Source organism: Bombina bombina, chromosome 1, assembly GCF_027579735.1.
Source record: "Bombina bombina isolate aBomBom1 chromosome 1, aBomBom1.pri, whole genome shotgun sequence".
In the NCBI taxonomy this organism is placed as follows: domain Eukaryota; kingdom Metazoa; phylum Chordata; class Amphibia; order Anura; family Bombinatoridae; genus Bombina; species Bombina bombina.
In genome coordinates, this window is record NC_069499.1 from 1,190,151,099 (window position 1) to 1,190,167,695 (window position 16,597).

The following is a 16,597-nucleotide window of genomic DNA, read 5'->3' on the forward strand; positions in this document are numbered from 1 at the left end:
GATGTGGATGGAGAGGAGACAATCATGAGACTCCACCCACTGGAGATAGCTAAGGAACTCAGAGTTCCTCCCTGGTGGTTGATATAAACCACCGTGGTGATGTTGTCCGACTGGAATCTGATAAACCGGACCAAACACAATTATGGCCAAGCTGTTAGAGCATTGAAGATTGCACTCACCTCTAGGATATTTATTGGGAGAGAAGACTCCTCTAGTGTCCAAAGACCCTGAGCCTTTAAAGAACCACAAACTGCTCCCCAGCCCGACAGGCTGGCATCTGGGGTCACAATCACCCAGGATGGTCTCAAGAGACAGATGCTCCTGAGAGATCCACCAGGATAGAGAGTCTCTCATTAGGGAGTCTAGAACTAACCTCTGAGAGAGATCCGAGTGTTCTCCATTCTATTGTCTGAGCCTGCACAACTTTAGAGGTCTCAGATGGAAATGAGCAAAATAATTAATGTCCATGGAAGCAACCATTAGACCAATTCCTTCCATACATTGAGCCACTGATGGACGGATAGAGGATTGAAGTGAAAGACAAGAATCAAGAAGTTTCTATTTTTTGACATCCGTCAGAAAAATCTTCATAGACAGAAAGTCTATGATCATCCCTAAAAAGCATACCCTGCTGTCTGGCACCAGGGAACTCTTTTCCAAATTCACTTTCCACCCGTGTGAATGAAGAATAGATAACAGAGAGTCTGTATGATATCTTGCTAAATGAAAAGATGGCGCCTAAACCAAGATGTCGTCCAGGTAAGGTGCCACTGCTATCCTCTGAGATCTGACCAACATCAAAAGGGTCCCTAGGAGCTTTGTAAAGATCAGAGGAGCCGGGCAAGGCCGAAGGGAAGGGCAACAAATTGGAAGTATTTGTCTAGAAAGGCAAACCGCCGGAATTGTGATGCTCCCTGTTAATAGGAACATGAAGATATGTGTCCTTCAGGTCTATGGTTGTCATAAACTAACCCTCCTGAACCAAGGGTAGAATGGAACATAAAGGATGGAACCTTGAGAGATTTGTTGAGACACTTGAGGTCCAATATGGGACGGAAAGTTCCCTGCTTTTTGTAAACCACAAAAAGGTTTGAATAGAAACCTTGACCCTGTTCCGTCACAGGAACTGGGGCAATCACCCCTAGAGAAGATAGATCATTTATGCAGTTTAAGAAGGCCTCTCACTTCACCTGGTTTGCAGATAACCTTGACAGGATAAATTTGCCCCTGGTGGGACAAGATTTAAACCCTATCCTGTATCCTTGGGATACTACTTCCAGAGCCCAGGATCTGAGACATTGCAGATCCAAGCCTGCAGAAAGAAGGAAAGCCTGTCCCCTACTTGATCCAAGACTGGATCGGGGCGGCCCCTTCATGCTGACTTTAGAGGAAGGTTTCTTGGATTGCTTTCCCTTATTCCAAGGTTGACTGGATGTCCACCAAGTCCTGGATTGTTCCGGCTTGGAAGAAGAGGAGAAAGACTTTTGTCCCTTGAAGTTGCGAAAGGAACGAAAATTTAAATTCTGACGCACCTTAGGTCTAGCTTTCTTGTCTTGAGGTAGGAAATAACCCTTTCTGCCAGTAACTTGGAAATGATCTCGGCCAGGTCTGGACCAAATAAAGTCTTGCCCTTAAAAGGTAAAGACAAAAGTTTGGACTTGAATGTTACATCTGCAGACCAAGATTTTAGCCACAGAGCTCTGCGAGCTAAAACAGCAAAACTTGAAATTTTGGCTTCCAGCCTAACAACTTGAATGCTGGTATCACAGATAAAAGTAAGAGGAGCCGAAACTCCATTAGCTAAAGGTCAGGGTCACAGCAAAAAGACTGCACTGGATATTTTTCAATATGCTGCTTAGTACTATTTCACTCCTGTGAAGCCCGTAAGTACATTTGAATCTAAAATTAACCTCCACTGGATCTGTCGTAATAGGAGATCTCGCCCTCAGAAGCCGCTGAGGAATTATCCTGCTCAGATAACTGAGAGAGGCTGACTAACTCAGTCTTAGCGGAGTTAGAGCTCTTGGTATGAGATAAGTTCTTAGATTTCCTCTTTCTTTTACCAGCAATAGGAAATGCTGATAAGGCTGCAGAAACCGCAGAGGTTATTTGCATAGCAAAATCTCCCGGTAAATAAACACCCCCAGGAACTTGTTGCGAGGAACCGCAGGGCACTGCATGTGAAACAGCTAAAGCTTGGGACGTTTGAGGGGAAAGCTGAGGCATGGCATGCACAACATTATCCTGAGAGACAGAAAGCTCTGAGAGGGAATTCTTAACCTTAGATAACAACATTTTATTTAATTATGAGGAGCAAAACTGCACAGGAGGAATAATCTGAGCCTCCAAGCAATATAAACATTTGTCAAATTACACACTTAAGTTAGCATCAGGGTCCATAAAGTTAGGAAATTAGTCCCACAAAATAAAACTAAGATCCAAGTAATAAAAGATCTGTTAAAAGAAAAAGCCCCAAAATATTTTGATATACTCAAGCAAAATATCCTTAGGATCCCAGCAAGTTATTACAAAATAAACTGGCACCTCTATCCCTCAGCACTGCTGAGGACTTACCTCTGTGGTGACCAGCAATGAATGACCCACTAGCTGACGAATCGTAGGCTCGATCACAAAGCTATTCTCACAAACACGGATTAGCAAACAAGCTTTAACAGCCCGCCACACACTCCGCTCTTCACTCGGCTGACAGAGAAAGCCGAGAAGAGGAAGTGCGGAGGACGGTCACATGACCGCAACAGTTTAAAGTAACTGCTCCACAGATTAAAAAAGGCGCGATTGAACTGACTAACCGGTCGATAATAAACTGAAGTGAAAGAAGTACATACATATCCCTTAAATAAATGAATACAATTTCTACACAGGTATTTATGTGCTCCTCATTTTAACCCTCTCATGCCGGCCTCTTAAAATGAAAACTTGATTACAAGTTATTACATCTTTGTTGCAGATGCAATGCCCAATTACATGCCCTTTAATATATATCACCTATAGAGATAATTTATGTCCCAAGAAATTGCACAGAGGATTTAACCGCTAGAGTGCTGATTCCTTCTAACCTAGAAGGGAAAGCACTTACCTGTGGATCCAGCTGCAGGGCAGGGAACAGCTTCTTAGGTGTGACAAATTCACCAACTTCTGACAGGGACCTGTAGAAAAAGAAAAAACAGAGTAACCAGCCCTGGTTTTCTATAAAAGGGGTAGCATTGATGTTAGAAGTTAAGCAAGGACCACCTTGCAGTCTTCTAACTGCTAAAAGCCACCATTACTCTTACTAAAGACACAGCATAGCCCAAATTCTTGCTTTCAGGGGAAAGTACCCATTAAAGGATTAAATATCTTCAGACACCTTCTTCGCACATCCTCCTGATGTTTAAGGCAAAGAATGACTGGGGGCTTATGGGAAGTAAGAGTGATACTTAACAGATTAATGTAATCGTTCTCTGCTTTCTTTCAGTTCAACAACTTACTTTTTCTATCCAGCTGTTCCTCAGAACCCTAGTTGATGTTGTTAACTGCTATGTACTATTTTTGTCAATATATTACTGTATGTAGCATTTTTTAATTTACGGTATAAAATAAAAACAATATTAAAAAATTACTGCACAATAAGGTGTTTCACAATGGCTAAACATATGCAAAGAGTGGGTGGGTTTAGAAGTTGTGAGTAGAATTTTGGGCTGGCTAGTAGCTTAGGACTTGAAATTTATATATATACACACATATATAATGTCTATAATAATTTTGCATATAATTAAAGGGGGTGTGCTCGCCAAAGGTTTTTGCTCTGCCCTTTATGGGCAGACCTGCATCTCCTCACACACATGGGACATCAAAAACTTTCAAGGTAAAATATTTAACAATTATTATATCTACTTTTCATAGAAATCCTATAGTTTATTGCTTTCTATTATTACTAATGCTTTAAACGATTGGAAGGAACTAGTGCTTAAAAACATGTATCACAGCCAAAAGTTTTCCTGGCACATCTTGTATCCTGGCATGAGAGGTTCAAAATCTACTGCTACGAAAGCATAAAGGGAATAAAGGGAGCCCAGATTTAGCCTAAGAAAACCTTCACTATGTCCTCTCTCTCCTACAGTATTTAACACAGTTCTTATCTTAAAAACTCTTAGTAATGCTCTCCCTTTTCTTGTCCAGTGATAGGTAGCAGGTGCCGTCTATGCCCTCTTCTGTTGGCAACATTAATCAAAGCCAAAATTAGAATATTTTCCATCTCATGGATTGCAAAGAAATTGTACACTACCCTCCCCTAAGGTAGAAAGCAACTGAATTAAAATAGTCTCACCACTCAACCATTAAACTTTACTTGTGGTTTGTAGACAAAAAAAAGAGGACATTATGATAAATATTGGCAGATTACAAAGCTTACCGCATTTATAAGGATTTCTGATTGGATCATTGGACATGTTAGGCATGCCTATACAATTTATGCACCAATAGCAATGCTGTATAAATGATCTGATTTGCTCTCGAATTCATGCCATTTTTTAGTGTACATACTTTTCAAGTATAAGCTCTAATTCGTGCCTGCTTTTTGGGGCAGAAAACTTTGGAGTTAAGTGACATTTATTTTCATATATTAACTGCATAATATTCACCAAGTACTAATCAGTAGATAAGACTGTGGGCCAGATAACAAGTGGCGCACTATTTAGCGTTTTCCCGCGAGCATAAACTTACTAGAAGTAAGCTTTTTACACATGTCAGGTAGCGCATGTATTACAAGTTGAAAGTAAAAAGTTTGAGTACAAGTGAAACCCGATGCACACTAACCAAAGTACTTCGCGATAATGCGACTTTGTTAATGTATTTTCCCAATAGAAGTCAATGAAGAGTACAGAAGAAAAAAACCTTGCTCGCGCGCTAACCCAACAGGAGTTATTCATATTTCACATTCCAATGTTCTTCATTTACAAAACAATGTCAGCCAGATTACGAGTTTTGAGCGCTATAGGGAAATTAAAGACCGCAGCATTTTCGGCGGTATTTCACTCCCTATAATGCTGGTATTATGAGTTTAAAAAAATCTGGCGTTTGCGGGTGATATGGCTGTGTAGAGATCCATACCGCACACAAAAACCAGCGCTGCTTTGAGCTGCTGTTACGTGCTCGTGCACGATTTCCCCATAGACAACAATGGGGAGAGCCGGCTAAAAAAAAGCCTAACACCTACAATCACGGAGCGTAAAGCCCCGTAACGCAGCCCCATTGATGTCTATGGGGAAATGTCTTTTTATGTTTAAACCTAACACCCTAACATAAACCCCGAGTCTAAACACTCCTAATCTGCTGGCCCAACATCGCTGCAACCTACATTACTGTTATTAACCCTAATCTGCTGCCCCCAAAATTGCCGCAACCTACATTACTGTTATTAACCCCTAATCTGCTGCCCCCAAAATCGCAGCAACCTTACTACACTTATCAACCCCTAATCTGCTGCCCCCAATGTCGCTGCCACTATATTAAAGTTATTAACCCCTAAACCTAACCCTAAGTCTAACCCTAACCCTAAAGTAACCCTAACCCTAAGACCCACTAACTTTAACATAATTAAAATAATTCCAAATAAAAATTACAATTAATACCTAAATTATTCCTATTTAAAAATAAATACTTACCTGTAAAATAAAACCTAAGCTAGCTACAATATAACTAATAGTTACATTGTAGCTATCTTAGGTTTTATTTTTATTTCACAGGTAAGTTTGTATTTATTTAACTAGACAGATTAGTTATTAAATAGTTATTAGCTATTTACTAACTACCTAGTTAAAATAAATACAAACTTACCTGTGAAATAAATCCTAACCTGTCTTACAGTAAAACCTAACATTACACTAAAATTAAATAAAATACATTAATCAAATACAATTAACTAACGGCTAGATTACGAGTTTTGCGTTATGAGTGAAAAAGCAGCATTATGGGTCATAACGCTGCTTTTTCACTACCGCTGCTATGACGAGTCTTGTCAAAAAAGCTGTACCACACACTTTTTTAGACGTATCGCAAATTAACTAACGCTCCTTTCAAAAAGTCCTTTTTCAATGGGACTTCCATAGCGCCGGTATTACGATTCTGCCTGGGAGGCCAAAAAGTGAGCGGTACAGCCAATACCGCCAAGATTCGTAACGCAATCTAAAGTCAGTAGTTATGGGTTTTACGCTACAAAGCTGTAGCATAAAACTCATAACTAAAGTGTTAAAAAGTACACTAACACCCATAAACTACCTATTAACCCCTAAACTGAGGCCCTCTCGTATCGCAAACACTAAAATAAAATTATTAACCCCTAATCTGCCGCTCCCGACATCGCCACCACTATAATAAACATATTAACTCCTAAGCCCGCCGCACTCCCGCATCGCAAACACTAGTTAAATATTATTAACCCCTAATCTGCCGCCCCTAACATTGCCGCCACCTACCAACATTTATTAACCCCTAATCTGCCGCTCCGGACATCGCCGCCACTATAATAAACATATTAACCACTAAACCTAACCCTAAATCTAACCCTAACACCTCCTAACTTTAATATAATTAAAATAAATCTAAATAAAACCTACTGTTAATAACTAAATAATTCCTAATTAAAACTAAATAATTACCTGTAAAATAAACCCTAAGCTAGCTACAATATAACTAATAGTTACATTGTAGCTACTTTAGGGTTTATTTTTATTTCACAGGCAAGTTTGTATTTATTTTAACTAGGTAGAATAGTTACTAAATAGTTATTACCTATTTACTAACTACCTAGCTAAAATAAATACAAATTTACCTGTAAAAATAAACCTAACCTGTCTTACACTAACACCTAACCTTACACTACAATTAAATCAATTACCTAAATTAAATACAATTAACTAAATTACAAACCCCCCCCCACTAAATTACACAAAATAAAAAAGAAATTATCAGATATTTAAACTAATTACACCTAATCTAATAGCCCTATCAAAATAAAAAAGCCCACCCAAAATAAAAAAAACCTAGCCTAAACTACCAATAGCCCTTAAAAGGACCTTTTGCGGGGCATTGCCCCAAAGAAATCAGCTCTTTTACCTGTAAAAAAAATACAAACAACCCCCCAACAGTAAAACCCACCACCCACATAACCAACCCCCTAAATAAAATCCTAACTAAAAAAACCTAAGCTCCCCATTGCCCTGAAAAGGGCATTTGGATGGGCATTGCCCTTAAAAGGGCATTTAGCTCTTTTTCAAGTGCCCAAACCCCTAATCTAAAAATAAAACCCATCCAATAAACCCTTAAAAAAGCCTAACACTAACCCCCGAAGATCCACTTACAGTTTTTGAAGACCCGACATCCATCCTCAACGAAGCGGCAGAAGTCCTCATCGAAACCAGCCGAAGTCTTCATCCAAGCGGCCAAAGTCTTCATCCAAGCCCGCAGAAGTATTCATCCAGACGGCATCTTCTATCTTCATCCATCCGGCGCGGAGCAGCTCCATCTTCAAGACATCCGGCACGGAGCATCCTCTTCAATCGAAGTCTTCTTGCAGAATGAAGGTTCCTTTAAATGACGTCATCCAAGATGGCGTCCCTTGAATTCCGATTGGCTGATAGAATTCTATCAGCCAATCGGAATTAAAGGTGAAAAAATCCTATTGGCTGATGCAATCAGCCAATAGGATTGAGCTTCAATCCTATTGGCTGATCCAATCAGCCAATAGGATTGAGCTCGCATTCTATTGGCTGTTCCAATGGGCTTTTTTTGTTTTGATAGGGCTATTAGATTAGGTGTAATTAGTTTAAATATCTGATAATTTCTTTTTTTATTTTGTGTAATTTAGTGTTTGTTTTTCTTTCATGTAATTAGCAAGAGTCCATGAGCTAGTGACGTATGGGATATACATTCCTACCAGGAGGGGCAAAGTTTCCCAAACCTCAAAATGCCTATAAATACACCCCTCACCACACCCACAAATCAGTTTTACAAACTTTGCCTCCTATGGAGGTGGTGAAGTAAGTTTGTACTAGATTCTACGTTGATATGCGCTCCGCAGCAGGTTGGAGCCCGGTTTTCCTCTCAGCGTGCAGTGAATGTCAGAGGGATGTGAGGAGAGTATTGCCTATTTGAATTCAATGATCTCCTTCTACGGGGTCTATTTCATAGGTTCTCTGTTATCGGTCGTAGAGATTCATCTCTTACCTCCCTTTTCAGATCGACGATATACTCTTATATATACCATTACCTCTACTGATTTTCGTTTCAGTACTGGTTTGGCTTTCTACAACTTGTAGATGAGTGTCCTGGGGTAAGTAAGTCTTATTTTCTGTGACACTCTAAGCTATGGTTGGGCACTTTTTTATAAAGTTCTAAAAAATGTATTCAAACATTTATTTGCCTTGACTCAGGATGTTCAACGTTCCTTATTTCAGACAGTCAGTTTCATATTTGGGATAATGCATATGAATAAATCAATTTTTTCTTACCTTAAAATTTGACTTTTTTCCCTGTGGGCTGTTAGGCTCGCGGGGGCTGAAAATGCTTCATTTTATTGCATCATTCTTGGCGCTGACTTTTTTGGCGCAAATTTTTTTTTCTGTTTCCGGCATCATACGTGTCGCCGGAAGTTGCGTCATTTTTGACGTTTTTTTGCGCCAAAAGTGTCGGCGTTCTGGATGTGGCGTCATTTTTGGCGCCAAAAGCATTTAGGCGCCAAATAATGTGGGCGTCTTTTTTGGCGCTAAAAAAATATGGGCGTCACTATTGTCTCCACATTATTTAAGTCTCATTATTTATTGCTTCTGGTTGCTAGAAGCTTGTTCACTGGCATTTTTTCCCATTCCTGAAACTGTCATTTAAGGAATTTGATCAATTTTGCTTTATATGTTGTTTTTTCTATTACATATTGCAAGATGTCCCACGTTAACTCTGAGTCAGAAGATACTTCTGGAAAATCGCTGCCTGGTGCTGGATCTACCAAAGCTAAGTGTATCTGCTGTAAACTTATGGTATCTGTTCCTCCAGCTGTTGTTTGTACTGATTGTCATGACAAACTTGTTAATGCAGATAATATTTCCTTTAGTACTGTTACATTACCTGTTGCTGTTCCGTCAACATCTAATGCTCAGAGTGTTCCTGATAACATAAGATATTTTGTTTCTAAATCCATTAAGAAGGCTATGTCTGTTATTCCTCCTTCTAGTAAACGTAAAAAGTCTTTTAAAACTTCTCATTTTTCAGATGAATTTTTAAATGAACATCATCATTCTGATTCTGATAATGGTTCTTCTGGTTCAGAGGATTCTGTCTCAGAGGTTGATGCTGATAAATCTTCATATTTATTTAAAATGGAATTTATTCGTTCTTTACTTAAAGAAGTCCTAATTGCATTAGAAATAGAGGATTCTAGTCCTCTTGATACTAAATCTAAACGTTTAGATAAGGTTTTTAAATCTCCTGTAGTTATTCCAGAAGTTTTTCCTGTCCCTGATGCTATTTCTGATGTAATTTCCAGGGAATGGAATAATTTGGGTAATTCATTTACTCCTTCTAAACGTTTTAAGCAATTATATCCTGTGCCATCTGACAGATTAGAGTTTTGGGACAAAATCCCTAAGGTTGATGGCGCTGTCTCTACTCTTGCTAAGCGTACTACTATTCCTACGGCAGATGGTACTTCCTTTAAGGATCCTTTAGATAGGAAAATTGAATCCTTTCTAAGAAAAGCTTACTTGTGTTCAGGTAATCTTCTTAGACCTGCTATATCTTTAGCGGATGTTGCTGCAGCTTCAACTTTTTGGTTAGAAGCTTTAGCGCAACAAGTAACAGATCATAATTCTCATAGCATTATTAATCTTCTTCAACATGCTAATAATTTGATTTGTGATGCCATCTTTGATATAATTAGAGTTGATGTCAGGTATATGTCTCTAGCTATTTTAGCTAGAAGAGCTTTATGGCTTAAAACTTGGAATGCTGATATGTCTTCTAAGTCTACTCTGCTTTCCCTTTCTTTCCAGGGTAATAAATTATTTGGTTCTCAGTTGGATTCTATTATCTCAACTGTTACTGGAGGGAAAGGAACTTTTTTACCACAGGATAAAAAATCTAAAGGTAAAGTTAGGTCTAATAATCGTTTTCGTTCCTTTCGTCACAACAAGGAGCAAAAACCATTATCCTACATCCTCAGGAGCGGTATCAGTTTGGCAACCATCTCCAGTCTTGAATAAATCCAAGCCTTTTAGAAAACCAAAGCCAGCTCCTAAGTCCACATGAAGGTGCGGCCCTCATTCCAGCTCAGCTGGTAGGGGGCAGATTACGTTTTTTCAAAGAAATTTGGATCAATTCCGTTCACAATCTTTGGATTCAGAACATTGTTTCAGAAGGGTACAGAATTGGCTTCAAGATAAGGCCTCCTGCAAAGAGATTTTTTCTTTCCCGTGTCCCAGTAAACCCAGCGAAGGCTCAAGCATTTCTGAATTGTGTTTCAGATCTAGAGTTGGCTGGAGTAATTATGCCAGTTCCAGTTCTGGAACAGGGGCTGGGGTTTTATTCAAATCTCTTCATTGTACCAAAGAAGGAGAATTCCTTCAGACCAGTTCTGGATCTAAAAATATTGAATCGTTATGTAAGGATACCAACATTCAAAATGGTAACTGTAAGGACTATCCTGCCTTTTGTTCAGCAAGGGCATTATATGTCTTTAATAGATTTACAGGATGCATATCTGCATATTCCGATTCATCCAGATCACTATCAGTTTCTGAGATTCTCTTTCCTAGACAAGCATTACCAGTTTGTGGCTCTTCCGTTTGGCCTAGCAACAGCTCCAAGAATTTTTACAAAGGTTCTCGGTGCCCTTCTGTCTGTAATCAGAGAACAGGATATTGTGGTATTTCCTTATTTGGACGATATCTTTGTACTTGCTCAGTCTTCACATTTAGCAGAATCTCATACGGATCGACTTGTGTTGTTTCTTCAAGATCATGGTTGGAGGATCAATTTACCAAAAAGTTCATTGATTCCTCAGACAAGGGTAACCTTTTTAGGTTTCCAGATAGATTCAGTGTCCATGACTCTGTCTTTGACAGACAAGAGACGTCTAAAATTGATATCAGCTTGTCGAAACCTTCAGTCACAATCATTCCCTTCGGTAGCCTTATGCATGGAAATTCTAGGTCTTATGACTGCTGCATCGGACGCGATCCCCTTTGCTCGTTTTCACATGCGACCTCTTCAGCTCTGTATGCTGAACCAGTGGTGCAGGGATTACACAAAGATATCTCAATTAATATCTTTAAAACCGATTGTACGACACTCTCTGACGTGGTGGACAGATCACCATCGTTTAGTTCAGGGGGCTTCTTTTGTTCTTCCCCTGGACTGTAATTTCAACAGATGCAAGTCTTACAGGTTGGGGAGCTGTGTGGGGGTCTCTGACAGCACAAGGGGTTTGGGAATCTCAGGAGGTGAGATTACCGATCAATATTTTGGAACTCCATGCAATTTTCAGAGCTCTTCAGTCATGGCCTCTTCTAAAGAGAGAATCGTTCATTTGCTTTCAGACGGACAATGTCACAACTGTGGCATACATCAATCATCAAGGAGGGACTCACAATCCTCTGGCTATGAAAGAAGTATCTCGAATTCTGGTATGGGCGGAATCCAGCTCCTGTCTAGTTTCTGCGGTTCATATCCCAGGTATAGACAATTGGGAAGCGGATTATCTCAGTCGCCAAACGTTACATCCGGCGAATGGTCTCTTCACCCAGAGGTATTTCTTCAGATTGTTCAAATGTGGGGACTTCCAGAAATAGATCTGATGGCCTCTCATCTAAACAAGAAACTTCCCAGGTATCTGTCCAGATCCAGGGATCCTCAAGCGGAAGCAGTGGATGCATTGTCACTTCCTTGGAAGTATCATCCTGCCTATATCTTTCCGCCTCTAGTTCTTCTTCCAAGAGTAATCTCCAAGATTCTGAAGGAATGCTCGTTTGTTCTGTTGTTAGCTCCAGCATGGCCTCACAGGTTTTGGTATGCGGATCTTGTCCGGATGGCCTCTTGCCAACCGTGGACTCTTCCGTTAAGACCAGACATTCTGTCGCAAGGTCCTTTTTTCCATCAGGATCTCAAATCCTTAAATTTAAAGGTGTAGAGATTGAACGCTTGATTCTTAGTCAAAGAGGTTTCTCTGACTCTGTGATTAATACTATGTTACAGGCTCGTAAATCCGTATCTAGGGAGATATATTATAGAGTCTGGAAGACTTATATTTCTTGGTGTCTTTCTCATAATTTTTCCTGGCATTCTTTTAGAATTCCGAGAATTTTACAGTTTCTTCAGGATGGTTTGGATAAAGGTTTGTCTGCAAGTTCCTTGAAAGGACAAATCTCTGCTCTTTCTGTTCTTTTTCACAGAAAGATTGCTAATCTTCCTGATATTCATTGTTTTGTACAAGCTTTGGTTCGTATAAAACCTGTCATTAAGTCAATTTCTCCTCCTTGGAGTTTGAATTTGGTTCTGGGGCTCTTCAAGCTCCTCCGTTTGAACCTATGCATTCATTGGACATTAAATTACTTTCTTGGAAAGTTTTGTTCCTTTTGGCCATCTCTTCTGCCAGAAGAGTTTCTGAATTATCTGCTCTTTCTTGTGAGTCTCCTTTTCTGATTTTTCACCAGGATAAGGCGGTGTTGCAAACTTCTTTTAAATTTTTACCTAAGGTTGTGAATTCTAACAACATTAGTAGAGAAATTGTGGTTCCTTCATTATGTCCTAATCCTAAGAATTCTAAGGAGAAATCATTGCATTCTTTGGATGTAGTTAGAGCTTTGAAATATTATGTTGAAGCTACTAAGAATTTCAGAAAGACTTCTAGTCTATTTGTTATCTTTTCCGGTTCTAGGAAAGGTCAGAAGGCCTCTGCCATTTCTTTGGCATCTTGGTTGAAATCTTTAATTCATCATGCTTATGTCGAGTCGGGTAAAACTCCGCCTCAAAGGATTACAGCTCATTCTACTAGGTCAGTTTCTACTTCCTGGGCGTTTAGGAATGAAGCTTCGGTTGATCAGATTTGCAAAGCAGCAACTTGGTCTTCTTTGCATACTTTTACTAAATTCTACCATTTTGATGTGTTTTCTTCTTCTGAAGCTGTTTTTGGTAGAAAAGTTCTTCAGGCAGCTGTTTCAGTTTGAATCTTCTGCTTCTATTTTCAGTTTTTTTTCTTTATAAGATTTAAACTTTATTTTTGGGTGTGGATTTTTTTCAGCGGAATTGGCTGTCTTTATTTTATCCCTCCCTCTCTAGTGACTCTTGCGTGGAAGATCCACATCTTGGGTAGTCATTATCCCATACGTCACTAGCTCATGGACTCTTGCTAATTACATGAAAGAAAACATAATTTATGTAAGAACTTACCTGATAAATTCATTTCTTTCATATTAGCAAGAGTCCATGAGGCCCACCCTTTTTTGTGGTGGTTATGATTTTTTTGTATAAAGCACAATTATTCCAATTCCTTATATTTATGCTTCGCACTTTTTTCTTATCACCCCACTTCTTGGCTATTCGTTAAACTGATTTGTGGGTGTGGTGAGGGGTGTATTTATAGGCATTTTGAGGTTTGGGAAACTTTGCCCCTCCTGGTAGGAATGTATATCCCATACGTCACTAGCTCATGGACTCTTGCTAATATGAAAGAAATGAATTTATCAGGTAAGTTCTTATAAATTATGTTTTTTTGTAATTTAGTTAATTGTATTTAATTTAGGTAATTGATTTAATTGTAGTGTAAGGTTAGGTGTTAGTGTAAGACAGGTTAGGTTTTATTTTACAGGTAAATTTGTATTTATTTTAGCTAGGTAGTTAGTAAATAGTTAGTAACTATTTAGTAACTATTCTACTTAGTTACTAAATAAAAATAAAACCTATTAGTTATATTGTAGCTAGCTTAGGGTTTATTTTATAGGTAAGTATTTAGTTTTAAATAGGAATTATTTAGTTATTAATAGTAGGTTTTATTTAGATTTACTTTAATTACATTAAAGTTAGTGGGTGTTAGGGTTAGACTTAGGTTTAGGGGTTAATAAATTTAGTATAGTGGCGGCGACATTGGGGGCGGCAGATTAGGGGTTGATAAATGTAGGTAGGTTAGAGAGGGGGAGGAACCAGTGGCACTACTAATAGGAGGAAAAATAATAATTAACCCCTTAATTCAGAATATGATATGCAGATTTAGTTGTATTATTCTGTAATGGGAGACTTGGGTGCAATGTAGTGAAGATACTCTTTACCAATTGACAAGAGAGGTTGAACCAACCTATTCTTGAAAAAGACTACATAAACTGCACTCGCGGGGGTTACACAGCAATGGTACTATCCTCAGAGGGAATATTGTATGACAAGTCAGACATAATGTGCAGATAGAGCTAGAATTAGACACAATCTAAAGTTATCATAAAATTTAACCTTTATTAAGAGCATAGTTAAAATTGGATAACACACTTTAAAAACACACTTAGGAGCCAAAGATTAATAAGCATAGTTAATAAGGGCTGGATAGAGTATATAGACCCCTTGCAATTTAATATAATAGAACCATTGGCACTCCCTGTAGGAGCTATTGGTAAAATAACTCAATATAGTGGGTTAATACCCTTGGGTTGCAAAGGGGCTATGGACACTTGATCACATGATGAGTAATGATCAATGTATGTTAGATACCATATAGATGGTGAATCTGGGTTGTACCCCAGTTATCTGTGTGTTGAACACAACACTTGGCCACAAGTAACCGTGTGGGCTAGTGATATATAAAAATCACTAGCATATAGTCCTGCTCATTAATCCGATTCTGTGAAGTATTGACCCATAACACTGAATTAATCTGAGTTAACAGTGAGTTGAATACTGTATCTAGCTAGGTTGACTATAGCAGAAAAGCCGTGTGAATGATATAAAAGGTGTAAATTTAGTTACCACAAAGAATTGTGTATTCTCACTATTAAAATTGTTACACAACCACAAGTACTGCTATATTCTGGTAATTATTTACCATGTTAAATACTCCAGGCAATGTATGTGTACTAGAGTAAGTATCTCAATAATACCCCCCATTACCTCTTAGTTACCATAGTACAATGTTGGGTATTAGTTCACTCAATTCGTGAGTATTATTTTAAGCTTAAAGGTTACAATAATACTTGGTCAGTTGATTTTATTGTAGCGAGCAGTGTATGCGATACATAGCAGGTGCGGATTCAATTCGCACAGAGAGTTTTTGTTATATATTATCGATATCAGTGAGTACTTGACCTTGGATATTAATCTGTCCTGGTGGGTGTTAATCTTTTTTTGTAACAAGCAGTTTACATATACTGCTATATGAAGTTTTAATATTGACACACAGGTATCGCTCAGTAAGCGTAGCACAATTCCCCTCAGATTTACGGTTTAACTAAGATGCTGCAATTTTATAATATAAATAATGCTGGGGCTTGAGTGACTGTGCTCTACAATTTATAATGAATATTATATTTCCTGACTTGCAACGTATTGCCTGCTCGTTGACAGTATACTTAACCTTGGATACTGCTGGGTTGTGGTAAGTGTTAACCTTGTTTGTAACAAGCAGTTTATGTATACTGCTGTAAGAAGTACCAATATAAACACATAGGTAACACTTGGTAAACGTAATACAATCTTATTCGTACTAAGTCCAAAAAAGGGTTTATAATATAAGTACTACTAAGGTCTTGAGTGACTATACTCTACAATTAGTAGTTAACAGTATATTTCCTGGCTTGCAACTTGTTGCCTGTTCGTTGTCGGTATGATATTATTACAGATATTGTGGTAAAAAGTAAGGAGCGCCTAAATCAAAAGGCCAGGTCAAACTGTGGTGAAAGTGGAGGTCAACAGAGGTATGCACATAAAATTATTTAATAACAAATATTATATGAACATAAAATTGCATGGATCCATGGTTCAATAAAAAAATGATAATAATTAAAACAGATATATAAATAGTAAAACAAAATGTCTGCTTGGGTCTAAAGTGTGCTGGTGAGCACAAAGAATTAGATATGTATGTAATAATACTGGGTATAGAAAAATACAAAAATACAAAAGGTTGAGTGTATACAAAAAATACAGTGTGAATCAGGGGGATCAGGGTGGTGTGATAATACAGAATAAATTAGAAAAAATGTGTTCCTCGAGTGAAAACTGGTGTCAACAAATTAAAAATAAGTTAGCAAACAAGTCCAATGTTCCAATACAGTGAAAATGTGGAAGTGACAAATGTTCCAAATGATCCAATTGATCCAAATGTGCAATTATAATCCAGGTGTTTAAAAACAACAAAAGCAAAAATGAAGATGTTGGAAAAAATGTGAAGAGAACAATCAAGTGTGAATAATCAAGTGTTGAAAGCAATCAATCAAAAATTAGGATTCAAAGCCAATAAAAATAAAATATGATAAAAAACAGTCCTTGGTGATGTCATTTGATTGTTCTCTTCACATTTTTTCCAACATCTTCATTTTTGCTTTTGTTGTTTTTTAAACACCTGGATTATAAT